General features: G+C 44.6%; 1 protein-coding gene across 3 annotated transcripts in view; it reads right to left on the minus strand.

Annotated features, from left to right (window-relative positions):
- chrm4a (cholinergic receptor, muscarinic 4a) overlaps positions 1-25,871 on the minus strand; it is an 80,858-nt gene that overhangs the window by 41,093 nt on the left and 13,894 nt on the right. Inside the window, exon 1 of one of the 3 annotated variants that reach the window (XM_078548881.1) lies at positions 15,243-15,289. The exons of the other annotated variants lie outside the window; for them this stretch is intronic. The gene's annotated coding sequence lies outside the window, so the exon portion shown is untranslated. Of the gene's footprint in view, positions 1-15,242; positions 15,290-25,871 lie in introns of those variants that run through there. 3 annotated transcript variants of the gene reach the window in all.

Consider the following 25,871-nt stretch of genomic DNA (forward strand, 5'->3'; position numbering starts at 1 on the left):
TTATATTTCGCATGGAAACAATTCTAACATGATAATAATTGACAGCGGTTTGTTGTAAATGGTCTAGGTTTGGAAATCTACAAAGAGTCTGTTTGGATTCAACAATTACAACAACATCTTGCACATTAAAAGGCAGCAGATAGGTGGGAACACCACCGTCTGGAAGTTCCCCTCCAAGTCACTCACCATCCTGACTTGGAAATATATCGCCGTTCCTTCACTGTCGCTGGGTCAAAATCCTGTAACTCCCTTCCTAACAGCACTGTGGGTGCACCTAAACCATATGGACTGCAACGGTTCAAGAAGGCAGTTCACCACCACCTTCTCAAGGGCAATTAGGGATGGGCAATAATAATGGCCCAGCCAGCGAAGCCCAAATCCTATAAATGAATTTTAAAAATCATTAATATGGGAACGATGTCCCACAGCTGTTCAGCCAAGGGAAACGCAGGCTCTGGTTGTCTTTGAACACAGAATTCCACAGAATGTGGAAAGGCTGTGAATGCTGGGATAATTAGAGCTTTCAAGAATGAGATTGATGGATTTTTATGAGGGTGTTATGGGTATGGGGTCAAGGTGGCCAAATAGAGTTCAGGTACAGGTCACCCATAAGTTGATTAAAGGGCAGTGCAGGCTTGAGGGGCTGAATGGCCCACTTCACACATCACTCCCAATCTCTAATGCCCATCAGCTTCCTTTTGTGAGAAGTTTTTAAGGGGATTATCTCTGACTTCCATGTGTAGCTATTAATTTGTTCTGAAGATATTAGCAGAATCCTTTTGTTATTTCATTGTTACTTGCAGCCTCCAACTGAAAGTTAACATGACTTTCCTGGGGTCTGTGTATTTTAAATTCATTTATTTCTTTTGGGATACTCCCAGTATGCCAAAGGCTCCTTGACAGTGTTTTGCCCATTTCAAGTGGGTTCAAGTCCAACTCAGAGTCCTGAACACAAACCCAGGCTGACATCTAATGCAGAGATGAGGGAGTGCAGCACTGTCGGGGGTACCGTCTTTCGAATGGAGACATGAAAACCAAGCCCCATTTACCCCTCTCAGGTGGAAGTTAAAGATCTTTTGGTGCTGTACTATTCAAAGAAGAGTGAAGGAGTTATCTTCAGTGTCCTGGCCAATATTTATTCTGCAGCCAATATCATTAAAGCAGATCAGGTTAGTAATTTGTGTGCCTGATTTTTGGGTGTGGGGGTCATGATTCATTACCTGCCCATGCCATCTCCCATTGAGAAGGGCAACACACAAACTTGATGCCCCACCCTCATCTGTATGGTCGTGGCAATGGGCAAGCGTGTCCCTCAATGCTTCCTTCTTCGTGCTTACTGTGGCCTCTGTGTTCAGCAGGGGACTGAGATGCATTGTGCAGATACCACATGGTGCAGTCAACCTGCCATTCTGAAAGGCAGGCTGTCCCTCTTAAAGACTGCACTGAATAATATTGGTACAATTTAAATGATGGAAAACGGAACACCAGGGCAGAGAGAAGGGTTCCAGGACAATGGATGGGGCACTGGATGAATTAGTGGCACACGTGGGCAGGAAGAGAGGTGTCATGTTCCATGGGGGGAAAAGGAGGTGCTTCAGGACCACCCTCAGAAGGGAGTGGGGGTAGGTGGTCATGGAGGTCAATTCCTAGAGTCTGGATCTCAGGACCCGAGGAGCAGTCCCACAAGAAGTCTAATGATCTCATGGAGATGGTCAGGGTTAACGAATGCATCTTTATATGACATCTCCTACCCGCCACTCTATGCACCACACCCCCAACACTCACCCTGGCACTCAGGACTTGGGTCTAGCATCAAGATACTCCACCTCAGCCTCAGACACCCTCCAATGATGCCAGCCTCACACCCACCATTCACTGCCTCCACATACCTCTAGCTATTCAGCAATGATAGGAACATCACCCAAACATGGTGCTGCATAGTCATTGACATTCTAGTCCCTCTCTTGCAGGACAAGGTGGTCCATAACATGGGGAAGAGCAGGCTTGGTGGGGGAAAGGAGGCCACCCAGCACAATGCAGAGCACTTAGGATGATGGTGTATTCCTGCCTTATGCCCCTTCTCAACTCCTAGGTCACCCTCACCCTGTTACCTGGCGTGATGAGAAAGCTGCAGATGGTGTGACCCCTGTCCTTCACCTTCTGATTTCACTGCTTTCAGACATCCCCGGCTGCTGCTTGCCCAGCTACTACAGCCCAAGGGAAAAAGAGAAAGCAACAGCACCGGACTGCTGAAGAGGCCCCGTCACTCGATAAGGCACTTGTAACCACCAGCTCAGATACTGGCACTGTACACACCTTCAAGGCTAGTATGGAATTGGGATCAGCATGAGTCATGCATCAGTGGGTTGTAGCCAGGCAAGGGTAAGGGGTAGGGTCGTTTTCCAGCTCACCCGAGGGTGAGGTCACAGGCAAGTTCTGCTGTGGGGACTCAGATGAGCACCTCGATGAGTGGCATACAGGAGAGTGCTGATGGGCATGCACATTGGGATAAAAGCAAAATACTGCGGATGCTGGAAATCTAGAACAATAACAAAAATACCTGGAAAAGCTCAGCAGGTCTGACAACATCTGCGGAGAGGGATACAGTTGACGTTTCGATTCCATATGACACTTCATCAGAACTAAGACATATAGAAATGAGATGAAATATAAGCTAGTAGAAGGGGGTGGGACAGGAGAGCTTGATAGGGGGCCAGTGATAGGTGGAGGCCAAGAAGAGACTGCCAAAGATGTCATAGACAAAAGGACAAAGCGGTGTTGACGGTGGTAATATTATCTAAAAGACGTGCTAATGGGGACATTAAGGGAAGCAAGCTAGTGACAGATGGCCCTAGTGCGGGTGATGAATATTGGTGGACAGTCTATCACCAGAAATTGAGACTGAGAGGTCAAGGAAGGGAAGGGAAGTGTCAGTGATGGACGACGTGAAAATGATGGAGGGGTGGAAATTGGAAGCAAAATTAAATTTTTTTACAACTATTTTTTTCTCTTCCCTCCTATTTTTAAATTTATTTCGATCTATTGTTTCATCTCCACCTTTTAGCCCATTTCGATCCCTTCCCTCCACCCCACCCACACTAGGGCCATCTGCCACTAGCTTACTTCCCTTAATGCCCCCATTAGCACATCTTTTAGATAATATCACCACCGTCAACACCGCTTTGTCCTTTTGTCTATGACATCTTTGGCAGTCTCTTCTTGGCCTCCACCTATTACTGGCCCCCTATCGAGCTCTCCTGTCCCACCCCCTTCTACTAGCTTATATTTCATCTCATTTCTATATGTCTTAGTTCTGATGAAGGGTCTTACAGACTCGAAATGTCAACTGTATCCCTCTCTGCAGATGCTGTCAGGCATGCACATTGGGATGCCGGGAGCATTGGTTGGCCCGGCCAGACAGCCTCCTGTCACTGTCAAGGAGCTGGTTCCAAGTTGGCAGGGGACTTCACATGGAGCTTGCCCTCTCTGCAGCCTCTGCTCCACCTCCCTGTTCTGCTGCAGACGAGAGGCCCTGCCACTGCTCTCCCATACCTACTGCAGCCTTGGAGTGGACAGGCCAAAAAATATACTGCCCTCTCTGTGGGGATGCACCAACACTCCCAGCCAAATTCAGGGGCTCAACACCTCCTAAAAGACTCCAGAGTACTTCTAGACACTTTGTGACAGCAGAAGTTCTTAAAAACGATCTTACCTGCAATTTGGGTGCCTGACCATTTAAGGAACAGTTAACATGGCCCATCTTGCAGCTCAGCATCTGTTATTTAGAGAGTTATGTATGCATTAATTGCCAGGGCCTGCATGGTTCACATTAGATATCCTGGTGTCACAGCAGCCGGTTTGGTTGTGTGGTATCGGGAAAGCGATCAATACTTCACAGGCTTCTGGTGTACACTGGTGTCACCTATGCAGGCACCAGTTTGAAGAGTATGTGCTGCTTGGGTTGCCCTAAAAGTGGCAGCATTGCGCACCTCAGCACAGCAGAGCAAGATGCCCATTGCACTACCTTCAGTAATGAATTTTGCACCCATTATCTGGTCACTATCTCATCGTTGTTTGCAGGATCTTCCTATGCACAAATTGGCTGCTGTGTTCCTTACTTTACAACAGTGACTACACTTAAAGGGCTGAACTTTACAGGATGTGTACTGCTTGACTCTCAGAAGAAAAGTCGGCCCCGAACAGACTGACTTTAAAAGAGGCTGCACCGCCCCAGGCAGGTTTAAGGAGGTGAGGGTTAGTCTGCCGCAAGTGGTAGACCCACCCATGAGGGCTGCCGGTCAATTTGATTGGTCCCCGACCGAGTGTTGCAGACTGGCACATTCCAAAGTCCAGGACTACGTGCTGAGGGACGCACTAAAGCTTGGGGCAGCTGCCGCAAAGGCGCAATGGGGAAGGGTCGCTGCCTAAGAGCTTTCTGCCACAGTGCACCAAGGGGCTGGGAACTGTGTAGAGCCCCTTGGGCTGTACAGCTCAAAATGAATGTCTGAAAATGATTGTAATATTCATTGTTTGTACGGATGCACCTTGTGATACATGTTGTAAAAGTTGAACCTGATTGTACCTTTGTGATGGTGATTTTGAAATGGTTTGGAATATGGTTGAAGATATTTTATGAATAAAGTATATTTTTGCAAAAAAAAAGTCAATTTGATTGCAGGTTGACAGCTCTAGCATTTCCAGCAATGCCAGAACTCAGTAGTAGGCGCTGTCAGGGTTGCAAGCAGTCCCACGAAGATCGAGGATGGATCCAGGTGACTCCTGGGCTTTTTGGGTGGGAAGGTATTGGGGTGTTTAGGGAGAGGACGAAGAGGTGGGGAGCAGGCTTTGGTGCCCAGGCGGGAAGTGACAAAGGGAGGGGTAACATCTTGGGAGCGGGTGCCCCCAATGCGCACAGGGCAGCCTCCAAAGGAGGCTTCTTTCCTTCCCACCTTTTAACAAGTTGGTTTATAAAAAAGCCTTCCAACTCCTGCCCATGCTAACTGTATTATGGCATGTGCAGCATAATACTTCAGGTCAATTGGCTTGTTAACAAGCTGAATTGCCTGTAATTTTTTTTTTAAATGGCGGGTGGACTGCTGATTTTGGCACCCACCCACCTTCCACTTAATGGATACTGGATCGGGGCTGGGTGGGAAGGCAGTGGGCTGGCCACCCAACATACTTTATGTGTCATCCCCGCCCTACTGAAAACACATCTGGGGTGGGGGGGGTGGGGGTAGAGTCATAAAATCCAGCCCCAGCAGTACTTCATTGGCTGTAAAGTGCTTTGTGATGCCTTGAGGTCATGAGAGGTGCTGAATAAATGTAAGTTTGCACTTTATTTTCTATTATATTTAAGCTATTTGGAACATGAGACCTGTTCCCTGCTCTTTATGCAACCAGTCTCCAGGGAGGAACTTCGTATTGTTACCAAAGAAGAGGTTTTGTTACACAAAAGGAGCGATTATCTGAGTATATGGCCAAGGGGCATGTGGCATCACATTCCACCACCACCAGCATGAGAAAATGTGTAACCCTGAGCTGATCCTTAACCAGAATTTTTGACTGTATAAAACACAGGAAGAGACAGTCGTAATTAGGCATACATAACATTTCAGACGAAAGGATTTTCTTTTTAAATTAGTCGGTGTATCTTCAATGCCTGCCAGAGACAGGCAGCTGTGAGTAGAGTTGCCTTCAATGTTGGCATCTGCCATTGCTAATTTACATTAATATGCTAACATCGGTCTAATGCAGTTAGTGAACACTTAAATGGACACAGGAGACATCATGAATGGCTAATGCTTGAGAAGAATAACCATCTGCCTTTATGTACTGAGTAAATCACATCTTATTCCTCCATAAATTTATGCAGCTAGTTATGGCACCTCTCTCTAGGATTGATATATTAAAGGTGACCGAGGTGGCCTTCTAGCTATACCCACTTAAATGGGTATGGAATTACTTTAGTGCATTACTGGCACAAAGCATTCGACAAACGTGGCAATAGGTATCTTAAATCCATTTTGTCTTGAGCAGTATTCATTGCTTATTCTTGCATTGTTTTTGTTGCTGGTTTTAATTGTGGACTGCTTTGGTTTTGCATTTTAGTTTTCTATCTTATATTTGTGGTCACAGTTAATGAATGATCATAAATTCACAGGGCTTTTAATGAGATTAGAAAAGTACATATGTCTTTTTTGCTCTTGAATAGTGACCTGGGTGACCAAGATGGTGCTTTGTGAGCTCAAAGCAAAACCCAAGGGCCTAAGGCTCAGAATAAACTCCTCACCCATCTGATTAGTACCACTGACAGAACCAACTGTCATTGTTTGGAGAGTTCTGTGAATCTTCGGTCAGATGCACATCACAAGCCTGTGGAATTTCTTTAAAGTTTAGGCTGTCAAAAATAAACCTTGTTTTAGAAAAGCTGGCCAGAGGTGCACAACACCAGCAATAGCAATTTCTGAGTCATGAGGCATCGAAGCCCCGATTTAAACCAAACTCCACCAGGGTGGGGTGAGGCGGTGTCGGGTTGGATGTCCATTTTACACCCGCTTGCTACTGCACCACATTGAAGTTAATGGACGGAGTATAAAATGGGCATCTGATCCAAACCTGCCCTATTAGGTTTAAATGGGAGTTAAAGTGTCAGTGCTCTTTAAAATGGAATGTCATAATCTCCAATCATGTATCTTTGTTATGGCTTAATTGTCAGCTTTGAATGCAGGATCGTCTCAGGCTGAAATAAAGAACTATTTCAGCCATATTTTTAATTCCTTTGTCTCCACTGTGTAACCCCATGCCACGGTGCTGAGACTCTGTGGAGCCTAAGTGCTCAAATTATTCAAGGTCAGGGATTTGAAAAGCACTCTGAATCTTTTTGAACATCTTATTACTTGAAATGGTTGTGATTTTTAGAAATAGTGTGCTTTGTTACAAGTTCCTATGATAAGACAAGTTGATGTGTTGTAGAAAATATTTTTATCTGGGATAATGGTTTAATTTTATTATGGTGTGCTTTACTTGCGGCTTTCATTATCGGTAGTAAGAATCTGTATCTTACAATATAATTTAGTATGCAATATGCAGTCTTTCAGCATATCTTTCTGCAATCAGCCTTCTATGTTAGCATCCCATACATCCAACATGTAAGTCAAGAACTGAGTAAATATTGACCATAGGGTGTGTTAGGCCAATCATTGCAAGAACAAAGCATTTATGTTTTAGTTCATAGAAAACATGAATAAAGAATATTAAGGGAAATCCAAATTGTAACGCTGAGGAAACCTTAAGATTTTAGTATTAGGGAACAAAGTACTGCACTTTTTCTGCTTCAGTTTCTAAATGTCAGCACCAACCGGTTAGTTATACAGTAGTACAGGACAGTTGCTGATTAAAATTCCCTCTGCACCATCCCTGCAATACACCCTTACTTCAACCTCAATACAACTATGGTCTAAATTTAGCATTCCTCACAAAGGCCAGTTGATAGTCTTTTGGGGCTTTGTGAATTTGAGGAAAATGTCTAAACCTACTGGAGTTCTTTGGAAAGGTCAGGTACCATTTTGGAGAGGTTTAGGTACCATTTCAGAATTGTTAACAGTAGATATGAATGTGTGTAAAAGGTGCATAAGATCTGTGGAATTGTCAAGCTATAAAGTCATTTAGGGCAAAATATTTAGTTTGGCAAGTAGGCATGGGCCCAACCCGACTGAGTGTGAAATGATGCGCATGACATTGGCCGAGCATGCCAACATCAATGCGCAGTCGGCGGGCACGCACTGGAACCTGCAGCACGCCCACCGACAGTTAAAAGGCCAATTAAGGCCATTGAGTTAACAATTTACTTCAATTTTTCACTGCCCATTCAACCTAACGGTTGGCGGGCAGGCGAAAATGCCATTTTTGGAAACCTCATCCATGGGCGGAATGAGGTTTCCAAAAGCAAATACAAATAAAATAAAAAATTTATTTTTTAATTAAAAACATGTCCCTGCTCATGTGACGGAGTCACAAGAGGGAGCATGTTTCATTACATTTTTCTGCTTTTTAAAAAAAAATTCTTCACCTCCCTGAGGCAGCTCCGTGCCTCAGGGAGATTATTCTGCGCTCTGTCACGCGCATGCGTGAAGTTCACACTAGGCCTGCTCGCACTCCCCACCCACCCCACCCACACAGGCAGCATTCAGCGCTGCCGCTCGCATATCATGCCAATTAAGGTCCGCCCACGTAAAATCGCAGAACACTGCCGATCGCAGGTGGCAGTAGGCTTTCTGAATGCCTCTACCCACCTCCTCCAATCCCGCACACCAAGGGCAAAACTCTGCCCTTAAATTCACTGTCTTTTATTTTTTTTTTAAGTAGCCTGCTGTGATTTTCAGCTGAAATAATTTGGTGCTTATAATTTCAATAGACGTTTGTTGACATAAGCCTGAGCGTTGTCATTATAGGTACGGCTTGATTGCTTCCACAGCCTATCATTATCACATTTTGGGTCGGTGGGGGCTTGGGTGGTGGTGGTGGTGTGGCTGTAAGTTGACAGTTTGACTGACAGCTGCAAGTGGTTATAAAGATATTAATTGTTTTTAATGTGGGGCTATGAAAACAAATGTTTGTTATAAGGGATTAAATACTTGAATAGATTTAAATGTATTGAATGGGCTTTTATCATTGGGGGTAATTTTTTAATATAGAGAAGTCTATAATAGATACTTAGAACTTTATTTTATTTAATCTCAGAATAGCTCCTGAGATCTGCCCATGATGGATGCTGGGTGAGTTGACATGGAAGGTGTAAGGGCATAGGGTGGTGAGTGGGGGAATGTGTTTGGCATGAAATTGACATAGGGTCTATAAAGGGCTATGAGGTCAGTGGGGCTCATGGGTTGATATGAGTTGGCACTGTTGGCATAATGGCTAGAAAGGGCTATGGGGATAAGTGGGGGTCATGGGTTGGCACTAAGTCAGCATAGGGGCCATGAGGGTGGGTAGAGGGCCATGAGGTGCAGGTGTGGTGTGGGGCATGAGTTGGCATGGATTTGTCATGGGGAGTGTGTGGCTGGTGAGGCTAGAAGGCATTACTGATGAAATCCCAGAGCACCAAGGTGGGCCTTTTAAATAGCCCTCTTTAGCACTCGGCAGAACCTGTAGCTGTCTCCACATTGTTTCCAGGTGTGGCAGGCCCGACTCCAATTAGCCTCGCACCCCCCCACCCCGAGCAAAAATGTGACTTTTTGGGGAAGTTTCCCCAAGTTGGGTTTGGGGAATCAGGAATTTTCTGCACACCTAACTTGGGAGCAAAAATTCGGCCTGCTATATTTCAGTGATAAATATTGGCCAGACCTTCTCAGCTCTTCCTCAAAATTTCACCATCAGATCTTTCTCGCCCACATCAGAGTGTAGACGGGGAGTCTCGGCTTAATGTCTCATCTAAAAGACAGCACCTTTGACAGAGCAGCACTATAGGAATAACACTGCTTGACTGCTTCCACAACCTATCGTTATCACAGGTGGGTGGGGGGGGGGTGGGGTGTGTGCTGTAAATTCACAGCTTGACTGACAGCTCCAAGTGGTTTTGGAGTGATTAGTTGTCTTTAATGTGGGGCTATGAATAAAAATGTTTGTTTTTATAAGAGATTAAATGCTTGAAGAAATTTAAGTGTATTAAATGGGCTTTTATCAATGAGGATTTTTTAAAAATATAGTGATAGATACCTAGAACTTAATTTTATTTCATAGCATTGCTCTGGAGGTCTGCCCATGATGGATATTGGGTGAGTTGGCATGGAAGGTGCAAGGGCAAAGGATGGTCGGTGGGAGGCATGGGTTTGGCATAAGTTGGCAAGAAATTAACATAGGGTCTATAAAGGGCTAAGAGGTGAGTGGGGCTCATGGGTTGGCAGGAGTTGGCACTAAGTTGCATTGGAGCTAGAAAGGACTATGGGGCCATGGGCTTTTAAACAGCCCACTCTGGCACTCACCATCTGATATTTCTCACTCACTTCAGAGAGCAGATGGAGGGGGGTCTTGGCTTAATGTCTCACATAAAGACAGCACCTCTGACAGAGCAGCACTCCCTCAGTACGGCACTGATGGGTCAGCCTATATTTTATGCTCAAGTTTCTGGAGTGAACCCACAACCTATGGACTCAGGGAGCCATACTGCTGAGCCACTGCGGGGTAGATCAGAGCCCAGGTGACCTGTTGCTAGCACAACCTCATCTAATCTTCACTTCAAGGAATTATAATTAGGTTTAATGTGTTGCATTTATTTTGTTTCCTGATTATATTTTCTCATTACTGTGTTTGACAGCATGAGGGAATGCAATTAACACCACCCGTGCACCTGTAGTCTAATTCCTTTAACTCCACTTCACAATAATTCAGCTGTTGTGCACTGACTGGCTCACTAACTCCTCCTCTGCCTGTGCCCCCAGTGATTTAATTAGCATTTATTATTTCAACAAATATTCATGTTTAAAAAAAGCACAGCAGGGAGCGAGTAGTAACTGAACGAAAAACCTTTTATTCGCTGTAAAATAGTCATCACTTTTTGAACTAGCTTCTCGGTGAATGTCGTTCATGGCCTATATTGAGGGCAAATTACCCAGAATCCATTGTAACTGCCCAAATGCAGGATATGAATTATAGGAGCATAGGAACTACTGGACAAAGAAAGAAAACAAGATCCACCTAGTTCCACCGCCCTGCTGATCACAGGATACAACAATACTGGAGTCATTGAATAATCAGAGCAATCAGTCACTAACAATTCGTCAACAAGTGACATGAGGGTGAGTTAAACCCCAGTGTTGGAGAGCTTTGGGAACATTGGCTCCAAACTCACCGGTTCCTCCCAAACATTCTGCACTTACCATAAGTTATGTTTTAAATTACTCATTTACTGTGTCTGAAAACATTATCTTCTGAAAAAAATATCCAGATAATTCACATTTGAATGGCTCAGAACTACCTGCTTCCATTTTTCTCCCTATAGCGAGCCAGTTCCATAGATTGACCACTTTCTTACTGGACTCATTTTGAATTTAACCCCCATTTTAAGCAGAGGCTGTGCCATTTGGATCCACTGTTCTGGACATGGTGAAATAAATATCAGTTATTATGGAACGCATTAGGCTAAGTGTAATTCTGGAACAATAGGCTACATTTTCATACAGCTGCAGAGACAGGGTCGGAGGCGGATGGGCCGGCAATTACCCACTACCGCCAACATGCCAGTTTGCTGGTATGTTCCTGCCTTTGGGCCATTTTGGAGCAAGCTGGATTGTAGGGGATGGAGGGAGCTGGGGTCTGGTGGAGGTAATAGAGGATGTGACGGTTACCTGCCTGCAAATGACGGGTAGCCAAATAGGCCACTTTAAGGGCCTATTAAGGTCACCCTACCGATGCTGACCGGAACTTTCCAGTCAGCATGCGGGCCCTGAAAGACAGCTGAGAGATGGAGGCTGCCTCCTACTGGTGGACCGGAAGGATCAATGCTCCTATCCTGCAAGAAGTCCCTCCCCCACAACCCATCACATCTGTCATAGGGCCACAGCTACAGCCACTGGCCATCCAGTAGAGGGGTTTCCCTCCATGATGATGGCCTGACAGCTGCGGGCTCTTTGTATTTATAAATTTTTTAAAGGCCTTCACCTTGAGGCACCCTATCTTGCTCCTGCCGACATTGGCAGCTCCCATCTTTAAAGGTAGGGCTGTCGATCTTACAGCGCTAGAGGGACTCTTATTAGCCCTCCAGCCTCGGGAGCCTGTCCATTCTTCACTGGACCAGAAATGGCTGCCTCTTCCAAAATCGCTTCCAGGGTCCTGCCACCAGCATCTCGGGGTTCCCGAATTCATCCAGGCATCAGGAACAGGACCCTGGAACTAAAATCCAGCCCAATCTATTTTTTGCCGGAGCAAAATATGTTTCCTGTAAATCTTTTTGTTGTGCGCGAGTAGCTTTTCAATGAGTAGTTCCTTCAAATTTTCGGGCACATCCATGAGGCGTGGTTCCAATACAGAACAAGGGCCACATAATTCCTTCCAGGCTGCTGCATGGTAGAGGACAGACTCAGCTTAGTGGGAATATTGGTCAGGAATACCAAATCAAAGGAGTTCCTCGTAGCTAAAATATATCTTTTCACTATTTTGGTGATGTGTCCTATCACCAATCTCTCCTTTTCTGATCCCTCCCTAAATCCACCACCTCATCTCTCTCTCTTCAGTGTCTCACCCAGATGATCAGCCTGGGATTGGGTAGCTTGTGAGGGCATGTGGCTTCAAAGCTGTGCCCTGACACTCCATAGTGCACTTCCCTTGTGCACCAATGTATTTCATTCCCAGGCCATCAAGCTGTGCCCTGTAACTCCATGGGGGACCACCTTGTATACCAGTGAATGTGCTGCATTACCAGGATTTTAAACCTTCCAAAATTATCTCAATATCTAATACTGCAACAAAATCTGTGATTAACTGCCATGTGTTATCAATAGGAACCCATTGCATTCTATGAAGGCCCTCAGTGTATCACTAACACATACTTAATCTTTGTCTTGGAAGTAGTTCATGAATAGTTGTGTCTATGGTAATGTTTAAGCATTTTTAGCTTGTTTCAATGTCGTCATCACTCACGTGCATTTGTGCTGGTACACTAATCACAGGTGCAATGCACCAGTGCGCAAACCACCAACTAAATCAATTATTGTGGTTGAAACAGACTTAAACAAACCAGTGCCAAATTAGGCATCACCTTTCTTTTCAGTACCACACTTGGTGTCCTGTTACGGAAAGGCTTACCTTTGTATGTTAATCTAATATGTGCTATATATTATTCTATCACCATGATTTGTTACCATTTCCTATGATAATGGCAAGCTGATGTGTTGCAGTAAGCAATGCTTCTTTGCTCAGATCTGCTTAGAACCTGACACTCTTTCTGGTACCTTTTAAATCATTGAAAGTGGCCAGGTAGGTTGAGAAAGTGACTAAAAGGCATGCGGGATCCTGGGTCTCATACATGGAGCTAGCACGTACGAAAGCAAATTAACCTGAATGAAATACTGGTTCAGTCTCAACTGGACTATTGCATCCAGTCCTGGGCTTCACGTTTTGGGAAGGATGTGAAGGCCCTAGAGAGAGTGCAGAAAAGGTTTATGAGAATGGTTCCAGGGATGAGGGACTTCAGTTATGTGGATAGATTGGAGAAGCTGGGGCCGTTCTCCTTCGGGAAGGGAACATTGAGAGCAGATTTGATAGATGGGTCTGGGTAGGGTAGATAGAGACAAAATGTTCCTGTTGGAGAAAGGGTCAAGAATCAGGGGACACCGATTTAATGTGAGTGGCAAAAGGATGAAAGGTCACATGAGGAAAATCTTTTTTGAACAACAAAGTGCTTGGGATCTGGAATTCTCTGCCAGAGAGTGTCGTGGAGGGAGATTCAAAAGAGAATTGGATGAACACCTGAAAAGAAAAAAACATTGTAGGGCAATAGAGAAAGAGCAGGGGAGTGGGACTATCTGAACTGTTCTTGTAACTCCTGCTGTGCTATAATCATTCTATGGGAAGAATTCTCCCCCCATCGGGGGGGAAGTGCAGGAGCGGGCGCGGGCAGGCACACCTCCGTTCGGCACCCCCTACTGGGGGCGCGCCGCCATTTTACGTGGGCGGGCCAATTAAGGCCCGCCCAGCGTGACGTTGGCCAGGAAGCGCTATGCGCTCCCTGTGCTGGCGAGGTGGGGGGAGGGGGGGATTCCCTCAGCCGGGAGTGCACTCTCTCATGCACGCGCGCAAAAGAGCGCACTGATCTCCCTGAGGCTAAGTGCTGCCTCAGGGAGATTGGCTCCAAATTTAAAAATGTTAAAGCGACAACAACAACATTTCCCTGACATGTCACCTCATGTGACACTGTCACATGAGTTGGGACATGTCCATCACTTTTAGTGAAACCTTTATTAAATATTTTAAAACCCTCATGAAACCACATCCCGCCCGTAGATGAGGCTGCATGCTTTTTCTCAAGCCCGCCAGAGTTCCTGGCCTGCCCACCAACCTTAAGGTTGGACAGGCAGGTCCATTAATTATTTTAAGGACTTTTTAAATGGCCTCAATAGGCCTTTGACAGGTCGGTGGGCGCACAGCTGATTCGGCTGCGCCCCCGCCAACCTGAAAATGGAAATGAGGCGGAGTGTTGTTGGGAGTTCCGCCATTTTATGCGTCGACGAGCAAGCCCCACCCCCTGTTCGCCGACCTAAAGATCCCGCCCTATAATTCCATAATAAGAAAAGTAAAAGAAAGAATGATAGACTAGAAAGCATTTCATGACCACTGGGTGACTCAAAGTGCATTGCTGCCAATGAAATAGTTTTGAAGTGCAGTCATTGTTGTAATGTAGGAAGCTTAGCAGCTAATTTGTGTGCAGCAAGCTCCCACAAATAGCAATGTGATCATTATCAGAAAAACTATTTTTAGTTGTTAGTCGTGGGATAAATATTGGCCAGGATACCATAGAGAAGCAGCCAACTCTTCTTAGAAATATTGGCATGGGACCTTTGATATCCACCTGAGACGACAGATTGGCCTTTGTGTACCTTACAATTTTTAATGGGTTTATCAACATTCCTGGCCTGGGGTGGGGTTAATACCTCTGCAACTAGCTGAACCCGATTTACACTGAAAAACTTCAATTTCAATACCCTGTCGCCCCACAGCAATGCCTGCCCTCCCACTGTCTCAAGTTGTAGGTTAAAGTCTGAGACCAATTTATGAAGGTTGATTGAAGTACAATTTAATACTCTTGCAGTACTGCCTGTGTCGGATTCTGGACTTGAGTCACAATCCTCATCCTTTCTCTTCTACTGGTCACTTCATAGCCCTCAGACCTTGAATGGCAGTCCAAAGTGTCAGTGGAGACCACCTCTACCTCTGCTTGCTCCTTCTGCACTTTATGCTCCGACACAGACATAATACCATCTTTGGAAGAATTAACCAGGAATAGTAGTTCTGTGAATTAATCATCGTGTGGATATAGGAGTAATATTGCTGAATATATTATTTTCATTCCACATCATGTGAGGAGGCAATTTTAACAAGTGACCATGCATGAGTTAGGCCTTGAACAATATGTTTAATTGCAAGTCTTATAGAAATGAATTGTATGTTTGTGAGCTTTCACGATGTGCTTCTAGCATCGTATTAATGATGTGCTTAACACTTTTATGTATAACACAGCAGCAACCTACCAGAGTGCAAGGCTTCTGTCAACGTGCGTTTCTTCCTGCTTTCAGAGTGGCACAGTGTAGCCATGTTTTAGTTTTAGATGGATTTTTTCAACAACAACAACCCACATAGCACCTTTAACACAATAAATTGTCCCATGTCACTTTGCAGGAGCAGTATGAGGTGAAATATGACACCAAGTCACAAAAGGAAATATCTGGTCAGATGACCAAAAACTTAGTCAAAGGTAACTTTTAAGGAGTGTGTCAAAGGAGAGGTAGAGGGGCAGTGATGTAGGGAGGGAATTCCAGAGCTTGCAGCTGTGCCTACTGAAGGCATGGCCACCAATAGTGGAGCAATTAAAATCGGGGGTCCTCAAGCAGTCGGAATTAGATGAGAGCGGAAATCTGAGGGTTGTGGAGCTGGAGGAGATTACAGAGATAGGGATGAGGAGGCCATGGAGGGTTTTGAAAACAAGTGTGAGAATCTTAAAATCAAGATATTGCTTGACTAGGAACCAATGTAGGTCAGCGAGCAAATTAGTTGTTAATGATTCCCTAAGGTGCCCATATTCCTGATCTCAGCCTGTTGTGAGAAGATGGCAAGCAGAGGACCATGGAAGTGACAAAGAGAAGCAGCTCTACACTTGCCTCAGTTTTGCAATGCTCCATCCACCCTTTGAGTTCCATAGGCAACTTACTGAAACCTCAACAGCTCCCATTATTTTTTGAGATGCACTCATATTTTGAATATAGTGATGTCTACTGGCTCGGGGTATTGGCTTGCTCACCGAAAAATACCTCTTTACTTTCAGTAAGTTGCTCCATTAAAATCTGAAGCTCATGCTCCTGGATACATGGATTTTTACACGTCACTTAACTACTGTTACAACAATTGGACTGACTTGTTAATAAAGGTCAGGTTAATTCCAGTTGTTGAGCTTTTCTATTTGCGCAATTCAATCTAACCCTTTATTGGATAGATTAACATACCGCCGAGTATGTTCAGAGGAATAAAGCACTGAATCTGATATGATCACCTGGTGCTAACTGTGGGCAGCTGGTTCTGCATTTCCCTTGCTGGTAAGCACAGCAGGATGGAAAATCCCATCATCTTGATACTCAGTAAACACTTGAAAATACAACACACTCATGGTGGTGCAATGGTGTAACACTCACTACATGACAGAATGACAGGGTGTGTGTTTATGCTTGGGCTGTGTACCTGCTGAGTTCCTAATCTTGCTTGTGTTATAGTGAGGAAGCACACAGTAGGGTGGGGCAATTAAGAATATTGAGAAACATTGAACTGCATAATACCATTTGGCCCACAAAACACAATCCCACCCACACTCTATATGCCATTTGGCCTTCGATGAGATCTATTCAAACCACTGATCACCAAAGCAACCAGAACATTACATTGAAATATACCCCACACCATATGATGTCTCTGGGTGCGATACCTCTTAAACGGCAATTGTTAAAAGGACCAGTCCAAATCAATCTTTTTCAGCTCACACCATTATTTCCAATAAGTCAGACATTTTGGAGAATTTTCTTTGAAAAATAAAAAATCCATCACACTTTTTATTCCTTATTGATTAATCATTTGTTATTTTTCAACATGGATATGTTTAAAAATTACTTCTAGTTCAGCTGTGAGAATATTATGGCCGATTTAATGTTAAAGTGGAGGTTTACGCAAGGCTTTTAATTTTCTGTGCAGCTCTAAAGTAAGAGTTTCCACCCTCTTAGAGCAGGTGCTGATCTCCTCAGGTCTATTGAGCAGAACCGGCTCCACGTGAGGACTAGTAAGTAGAGGCGAATCCATGTGAGGGGCAGATCCACGTGAGGACTAGTGAGTGGGACGGATCCACGTGAGGACTAGCGTGTAGCATGTAGAGGTGGATCCACGTGTAGACAAGCGAGTAGAGGCGGATCCACGTGAGGACTAGTAAGAAGCGGCAGATCCACGTGAGGACTAGCGAGTAGAGGTGGATCCACGTGAGGACTAGTGAGTAGGGACGGATCCACGTGAGGACTAGTAAGAAGCGGCAGATCCACGTGAGGACTAGTGAATAGAGGTGGATCCATGTGAGGACTAGTGAGTGGGACGGATCCACGTGAGGACTAGCGAGTAGAGGCGGATCCACGTGAGGACAAGTGAGTGAGGAGGATCCACGTGAGGATGAGTGAATGGGGCAGATCCACACGAGGATGAGTGAGTAGGGGCGGACCCATGTAAAGACCAGTGAGTAGAGGCGGATCCATGTGAAGACTAGTGAGTACGGGCAGATGCACATGAGGATGAGTGAATATGGGTGGATCCACGTGAGGACGAGTGAATAGGGGCGGATCCACGTGAGGACGAGTGAATAGGGGCGGATCCACGTTAGGACAAGTGAATAGGGGTGGATCCACATGAAGACTGGTGAGTAGGGGCAGATTCACGTGAGGACTAGTGGGTAGGGGCGGATCCACGTGAGGACGAGTGAATAGGGGCGGATCCATGTGAAGACTAGTGAGTGGGACGGATCCACGTGAAGACTAGCGAGTAGGAGCGGATCCACGTGAGGACGAGTGAACAGGGGTGGATCCACGTGAGGACTAGTGAGTAGGGGCGGATCCACATGAGGACGAGTGAGTAGGGGTGGATCCACGTGAAGACTAGTGAGTAGGGGTGGATCCACGTGAGGACGAGTGAATAGGGGCGGATCCACGTGAAGACTAGTGAGTAGGGGCGGATCCACATGAGGACGAGTGAATATGGGCGGATCCACGTGAGGACGAGTGAGTAGGGACGGATCCACATGAGGACGAGTGAGTAGGGGTGGATCCACGTGAAGACTAGTGAGTAGGGGCGGATCCACGTGAGGACGAGTGAATAGGGGAGGATCCATGTGAGGACGAGTGAGTAGGGACGGATCCACATGAGGACGAGTGAGTAGGGACGGATCCACATGAGGACGAGTGAATAGGGACAGATCCACATGAGGACGAGTGAGTAGGGGTGGATCCACGTGAGGACGAGTGAGTAGGAACGGATCCACGTGAGGACGAGTGAGTAGGGGTGGATCCACGTGAAGACTAGTGAGTAGGGGCAGATCCACGTGAGGACGAGTGAATAGGGGAGGATCCACGTGAGGACTAGTGAGTGGGGTGGATCCACGTGAAGACTAGCAAGTAGGGGCGGATCCACGTGAGGACGAGTGAATAGGGGCACATCCACATGAGGACGAGTAAGTAGGGCGGATCCACGTGAAAACTAGTGAGTAGGGGCGGATCCACGTGAGGACGAGTGAATAGAGGCTGATCCACATGAGGACTAGTGAGTAGGGGCAGACCCATGTGAGGACTAGCAAGTAGAGGTGGATCCATGTGAGGACTAGTGAGTGGAGAGGATCCACTTGAGGACGAGTGAATGGGATGGATTCACGTGAGGACTAGTGAGTAGGGGCAGACTCATGTGAGGACTAGCAAGTAGAGGTGGATCCATGTGAGGACTAGTGAGTGGGGAGGATCCACTTGAGGACGAGTGAATGGGATGGATCCACGTGAGGACTAGCGAGTAGGGGCGGATCCATGTGAGGACTAGTGAGTAGAGGTGGATCCATGTGAGGACTAGTGAGTGGGGAGGATCCACTTGAGGACGAGTGAATGGGATGGATTCACGTGAGGACTAGTGAGTAGGGGCAGACTCATGTGAGGACTAGCAAGTAGAGGTGGATCCATGTGAGGACTAGTGAGTGGGGAGGATCCACTTGAGGACGAGTGAATGGGATGGATCCACATGAGGACTAGCGAGTAGGGGCGGATCCATGTGAGGACTAGTGAGTAGAGGTGGATCCATGTGAGGACTAGTGAGTGGGGAGGATCCACTTGAGGACGAGTGAATGGGACGGATCCACGTGAGGACTAGTGAGTAGGGGCAGATCCATGTGAGGACTAGTGAGTAGGGGCGGACTCACATGGCACAGCTAATGAGAGGGAGTGGATCTTTTAACTGTAGCTATTGAGTGAGTCTCACATGATTTAACCACTTTTTGAGTTCAGCTAAATTATGATCAAGCACCACGTCTGACTCAATTGCTCTCTTTTTTCCAAAAAGCATTGCCACATTAATTGGCCCAGCATTCTAAATCATTCCAAACAACACAAGATTTATGTGTTAACAGCGGAATACTATTCCTATTGACAGACATGCCCACACAGTAAAAGTGAAACTCCGTACTGTCCAATTGACTGGCTGCCTGTCTCCCCCTTACTCTATTGGCTGGGTGATAGGTCCTGCTCCCTGTAACCTGGGTTCAGCTGATGCCTCCCTCTTCCTGGCCTGGCCTGCTGCACTGACATCGGCTGTCCTCCAGCAGCCAGTATGATCTGCTTGCTGATGCTGGATCTGCCATCTTCTTTCATGTGTTAGTTACAACATTTTGAACTTTCCTGGGCCTGATGGGAAAAAGCTGCTCCCACATTCATCTAGACTCATTAGTTAGGGAGGTTATCGCCACCGGCCCCTCACCCCCCACCCCCCAATCTGCTACCCGTGAATCCCAAAGCACTGTAAATAAATAAGGAGAAACTGATGTAAGTAAGTACACAAACAGAAAAAATACTGTGGCCTGATGGATGTATCGTTTAGCTGTCTACCTAGGTCCTAGATTCTCAGCTACCTTTGTGAATATTAAATTATGTTTGATTTATGCATCATATGCATTTCTTAATCGTAAAGCTCTGGGGTAGAAAACTTTCATTCTCTTTACAGGGTAATCTTCATTTATATATTTTTAATTTCACATATTCCCTTTCAAATGATTCACAAATTGGTTTGTGAAAGAAAATGTATATGTGGATCTGTGTGCAGTGTGTCTCCATCAGTCTGCAGGTATGTGCTAAAGTATTGATGTCTGTTTGACAATCTAAATATATAAAAGATTACCTGTCAATGTTCTGCAGAGTGATAAGGTCACCACTAAAGATTCAGAATCCATTTCTCACCTCAGGAATAATAGCTCTATTTGAGATCATTCAACCTTTGTCTACTTACTGGTCCTGAGAGAGATGGCAGTTGTGAAAGAACGATTTTCTGATTCAATCAGTTCCAGCACTGTGGACAAGAACAGTGTCTCTAGCACATAATAAAGACTCCAGTCCGCCATCTTGTCTTACCATGTTAAAGATTTTCATAGGATTGTCCTATGTAGGCCTGTTAAATTGGAAGGTAATGAATGCTTGTTTAACAATCAAGAAAACACATGCAACTTATCAATTTTTCCATGTGCTATTTCACAGCCTGTAATAAATTGGATCATCCAGTCATATATCCTGCAAATTAATCACTTTGGAGGTAGAAGCGCAACCATTTTTCCTTTACCCATGAATTGGACTTAAGCTATTGGGCCAGATCTTGCTGAAAAAAATAATGGCATGTTAATAATGCATGCTCGTATTAACGTACAAATCAGCCAGCAAATCCAGGGTATTAAGAGAATCATCATGAATCCCAGAAACCATTCGGAGGTTTGCTTCCCAAAAAAGCCATCTTGCCCTCAACCTGGCCAGAATATTTTTCAAAACTTGCTGGATTTACACATTAATTATCTATTGAACTTAATGCAGAAAATTGAGTCTGGCAATCAAGAGCATAAGTACCCTTTGAATAGTTTGACCGCTATTAACACAATGCAAATCAACCTCTCTGGCCCAGAAAATAAACAATTTAGGGTATTCAATCTTTTTCCTGCACCAAGCAAATTTTTGTTGGTGATTTAGAAACTTAAGGTTTTAAATATCTAACCAACCAATCAGCACCTTCTTCTCATGCATTAGAAATTGTTCCCTTTAGATTTGGTATTCTTGTGAATCTGTCCTGATGAGTGCAAGATGAAAAGCTTCGACAGCTTGTCTCTTTTTCAGCAATACTCATGTTTTGTACTATCAAGTGACTTCTAAAATATTTTTTGTCTTACTTTTCCTTTCTGTCTCCCTTTTCTCTCTCCTAATCCATCTTTCTTTCCTTTCTTTATTTCTGAATCTAAATTTACATAAATTCAGCTTCCTTCTCAGTTATTGCTTTGTTTCTTTCTCAATCCTTAATCTCAGTGGTTAAGGTGATATACTGTTGGTCCCATGTCCACTAAGTTCCCAGATGCCCTGTTCTTCTTTTCATTATCAGCTGCTATCATCTCACATTGCCAGCAAGTTACAGTGCAAACTTTTTCGAGCTGAACGTTGCAAGAAAACAAAGCCAATGGCTTACATCTCAGATGCCCCACTCCAGCAAAATTCTGCCTATTGTTCTTGCGCCATCAGCTCCTGACATGAGGGTCAAACTGACCAATGGCCCTGTACACTTGTTTCACAATTGCTGAAACGTGAAACATTATGACTGGCAGTATATAGATGCGAGCTGTGACACATTTGGCAAAAGCAAGTTACAATGCACAGACAATCTGTAAATGCTTAGTAATATCACATTTTTACTGGTTCAGTAGGCTGCAGCATTAGAATATAACCATGGAGGAACAAGGTATTTAAGTTGCTCTCTCTTTCTCGAGGCCTGACTGCCAATATAAAAGAGGATTTACTTTCCGTTTCAGGTAGCAAAAGGAATATGGTGTGTGTAGTGTTAGGGTAATTGGGACTGTAAGGGTTAATGTGGGACTGGGGAAACTGTATCTACCACCCACAATATGACGTAGTAGTCGTAGATGTAGGGAGTAGTAGAGTGTAGTAGTGAGTCTGTTTGGCTAAAGACTTGGGGGAGGTGTAGCATTAGGGTATACATGACATTGGGGGACTGGGGAAACAGTACGGCCCATCTTATGATGTAAAGAGTCACATGAGAGTAGTAGAGTAGTAGACTATAGTAGTGAACCTGGTAGAAGATAGCACCTAGTCAGGGCTGTATCTTATATATACGTATATAGTTATTTGTTATTAATAAATAGTTATTGTTCAATCATACAAGCCTCTAGACCACTTCATGAGACAACCTTACAATAGTGTGCAAGAATTCCATCAAGCTGCAAGTCATACTTCCAGGCAGCATAAGCTTAATGCTTTAACATGAAAATATGTAAATGTTTGCATAAATGAGAGAACAAACATGGGATCAAAATGCCAGATACAAAAATCAACTGATCATTGAAATTGGTCAAAAATAAATCTTAGATTCAGAAGATGAGGAAAGACCTGAAACCAGTAACAATAGGACGAAGTAGTCCTAAGTAATAATAAGTAATAAGAAGCAAGAGGAACAGTGTTACAAAAAGAAGTCCCTTTTGTTGGGAAGAATGAATGGAGCCGTGCTGTTCCATATAATGGGTACAAACAATGAGTTCTCTAAAATTGGAGCATGCAGATTACGATAATCACTGTTTTAAATTACTGGGATAGATGCAATTTATGAAAATATAAAGTTGCCAAAAGACTGGGACAGAGCAAAGCACATCAGATAAATGATGTTCATTACCCATATGCTTCTCTGTGGCTCATAATCTTTTGTAAGGAAGCATTCAGTTCAAGTAAAAGAAAAACCATAAATGCTAGAAATCGGAAATAAAAGCAGAAAATGCTGGGAATACAGAGCAGCTAAGCGGCTTCCCTTTACAGATGTTTAATCAAGTGCATTTTCTGTTTTATACAGTTGAATTTTTAAATGGCGTCATTAAAAGAAAACTACCTCAGATGATACTGATCCTACAGTCACATTATCTCGACGCACTTTCAGATTGACGCGGGTAGTTCATTCGCTTGTGAAACCTCACTAGGAAGCAGCACCATATGCCTGAGCAAGAGAAAGAGGTAAAGGGGGAATGGAGGACTGATGCACCATGAGTGAGGACAAAACACAGCCAAGACAAGAGAAACTCTGTCGGATAGTAGGATCCTTCAATGGGGGCTCCCTCGGCAAAGGAAGATACCGTAATTAGTTTCATAAACAGGGGCTCATCATGACATGGGCGAGGATCTGCTTTTCAGCTGCACATCATGACACTGCAGGGGTCCATAAGTGCTCTGAGGAACCAAAGCACAAAAGATGCTTTTGTTGATATATAACTGCATTACATCTTTGCAAGGTTGATTAGGCTGAATGTGTTAAGGAGACTAATTTTCTCAAAAACAAGCTAAAGGCATATATCCATCACCCACCATCTCCCCTGGAGTTTGCAGATGTTGCTAGTCATCAGCCCAATGGCATTGTTCAAATGTACTCAAGTGTCACTGCCTGTTACAAGTTACGGCTTTTAGAGAATCATTTTCTCTCTCACGGGTCTCATAAAACAATCTGGGCGGATGAGGACTCTTTATTCAATGATTTGGCCTCACGACTCATGATTAACAACAAACCGGTGCATTCAAAAGATCTTGTTTCCAAACTCCTCAGAGTTCTCTATCTCCTCTGTATCTCAAGTGGGAAATGTGCAGAACCCCACCCCCTCACCCTCCCACCCCACTGCACCAGGGGAAATGGCTGACACCCAGTCGAACAGAGTCTCTAGCATTCCTGGGGGTTTTCCAGTGGCCTTGTAACCTCTATGCTCCCCTTACAAGGTAAACACCAACCGGAGCTGCACCCTTCCTTAAGATGGACAGGGGCTGGGACCCTCACTTGATTTCTGAGATAATTTATACAGATCACCCCCTTTTCTCAGGCAGCTACAGACTGCGGCTGAGGTTGGGGAGGAAGAGCCTGAGAAGCCCCACCCTCACTCTGCTATGGGTAACTGGGTGCTAGATTTTCTGGCCAGCACAAGCAAGCAGGCATCACCAAATGTCAGAAGTGACCTTCATCACCTTGAAGGACAAGGTCAGCAGGCATATGGAAGCACCCCGACCTCCAAGCTCCCTTCCAAGTTACAACTTATCCTGACTTGGACATATACCTCTGTTCCTTCAACATCACTGGATAAAAGTCCTGGAGCACACAGCCAAACAGTGTGAGCACCTTCACCACACAGGCAGCAACAGAAGAAGAAGGCTCATCATCACTTTCTCAACACCACCAGGGATGGGCAATAAATGCCAGCCTTATCAGTGAAGCCCAAATCCCAAGAATGAATAAAACAACCCTCTGGGTTGCACAGCCAGGTTCATGCCGAATGTATTTTTGGACCTTTGTTTTCTCACACCACTTTTGTAATTAGTCTGTCAATTGGAATTGAAATGTGTTTTACATCTTCACATTGTGCAGTCCTCCATATGACCACATTTCAAAGCTCTGAATGGTCAACTGAATTTAAAGCCTCATTTCTAACCAGTTGCTTCTTTTGAAGTCAGGATTTCAGATGACTCACATAATCTGATTAGCACTGGAGATTATTGTCAGACACTTGTATAATGCTTTGTTGCCAGCATAGACAACATATAATGATGTTACACATAATAAGAATCTAAGAAATAGGAGCAGATGTCGGCCATTCAGCCCTATGAGATTGCTCCGTCATTCAAGAAGACCATGGCTGAACTTCTCCCTCAACCCTACTTTTCTGCATTGTCCATTTCGGCAGGAAGAATAAAAAAGAAGCTTATTATCTAAATGGTGAGAGATTGCAGAACGCTGAGATTCAGAGGGATCGGGGTGTCCTGGTGCATGAATCACAAAAGACAAGTATGCAGGTATAGCAAGTAATTAGGAAAGCTAATAAAATGTTCTTGTTTGTTGTGTGGGGAACTGATTACATAAGTAGGGAAGTTATGCTTCAGTTGTACAGGGCATTGGTGAAACCGCATCTGGAGTACTGTGTACACTATTGGTCTCCTTATTTAAGGAAAGATATAAATGCGTTAGAAGCAGTTCAGAGAAGGTTTACTAGACTAATACCAGGAATGAGCAGGATGTCTTATGAAGAAAGGTTGGACAGGCTAGACTTGTATCCACTGGAGTTTAGAAGAGTAAGAGTGACTTGATTGAAACCTTTAAGATCCTGAGGGGTCCTGACAAGGTGGATGTGGAGCGGATGTTTCCTCTTGTGGGAAAATCTAGAACTAGGGGTTCATTCTTAAAAATGAGGAGTTGCTCATTTAAGACAGAGATAAGGAGAATTTTTTTCTCTCAGAGGGTCGTGAGTCTTTCGAACCCTTCCTCAAAAGGCAGTGGGAGCAGAGCTTTTGAATATTTTTAAAGTAGATTCTTGATTAACAAGGGGGTGAAAGGTTATTGGGATAGGCAGGAATATGGGGTGGAGGTTACAATCGGATCAGCCATGATCTTATTGAATGGTGGAGCAGGCTGAAGGGGCTGGGTGGCTTACTCCTGCTCTGAATTCGTATGTTCATACCTCCAAATCCCTTGATTCCCTTAGTATCTACAAACCTACCGTTATCTGTCTTGAATACACTCAACAGCTGAGCATCCACAGCTCTCTGAACTTGAGAACTTCAGAGGTTCACAACCCTTCCAGTGAAGAAATGAATGAATGTTGGCACAACACAGAGACCAATGAGATACTGTCTACGATTGTTTCGAGTATATGTATTAAATACTCAAGTTGATAGCAAGTAGCCTATGTAAACCTTTGCTGTGAAAGTTAAATGGTGACGGTGAGATAATGTTTATTTAATATATATTAAGCAAATACCTAACATTTGATTGTATATTTGAGTATCACTTTATCTAGTGAAAGCTTGGCTAGCTCACTATTAGTT

The sequence above is a fragment of the Cetorhinus maximus genome, chromosome 9, assembly GCF_964194155.1.
Source record: "Cetorhinus maximus chromosome 9, sCetMax3.hap1.1, whole genome shotgun sequence".
In the NCBI taxonomy this organism is placed as follows: Eukaryota; Metazoa; Chordata; class Chondrichthyes; order Lamniformes; family Cetorhinidae; genus Cetorhinus; species Cetorhinus maximus.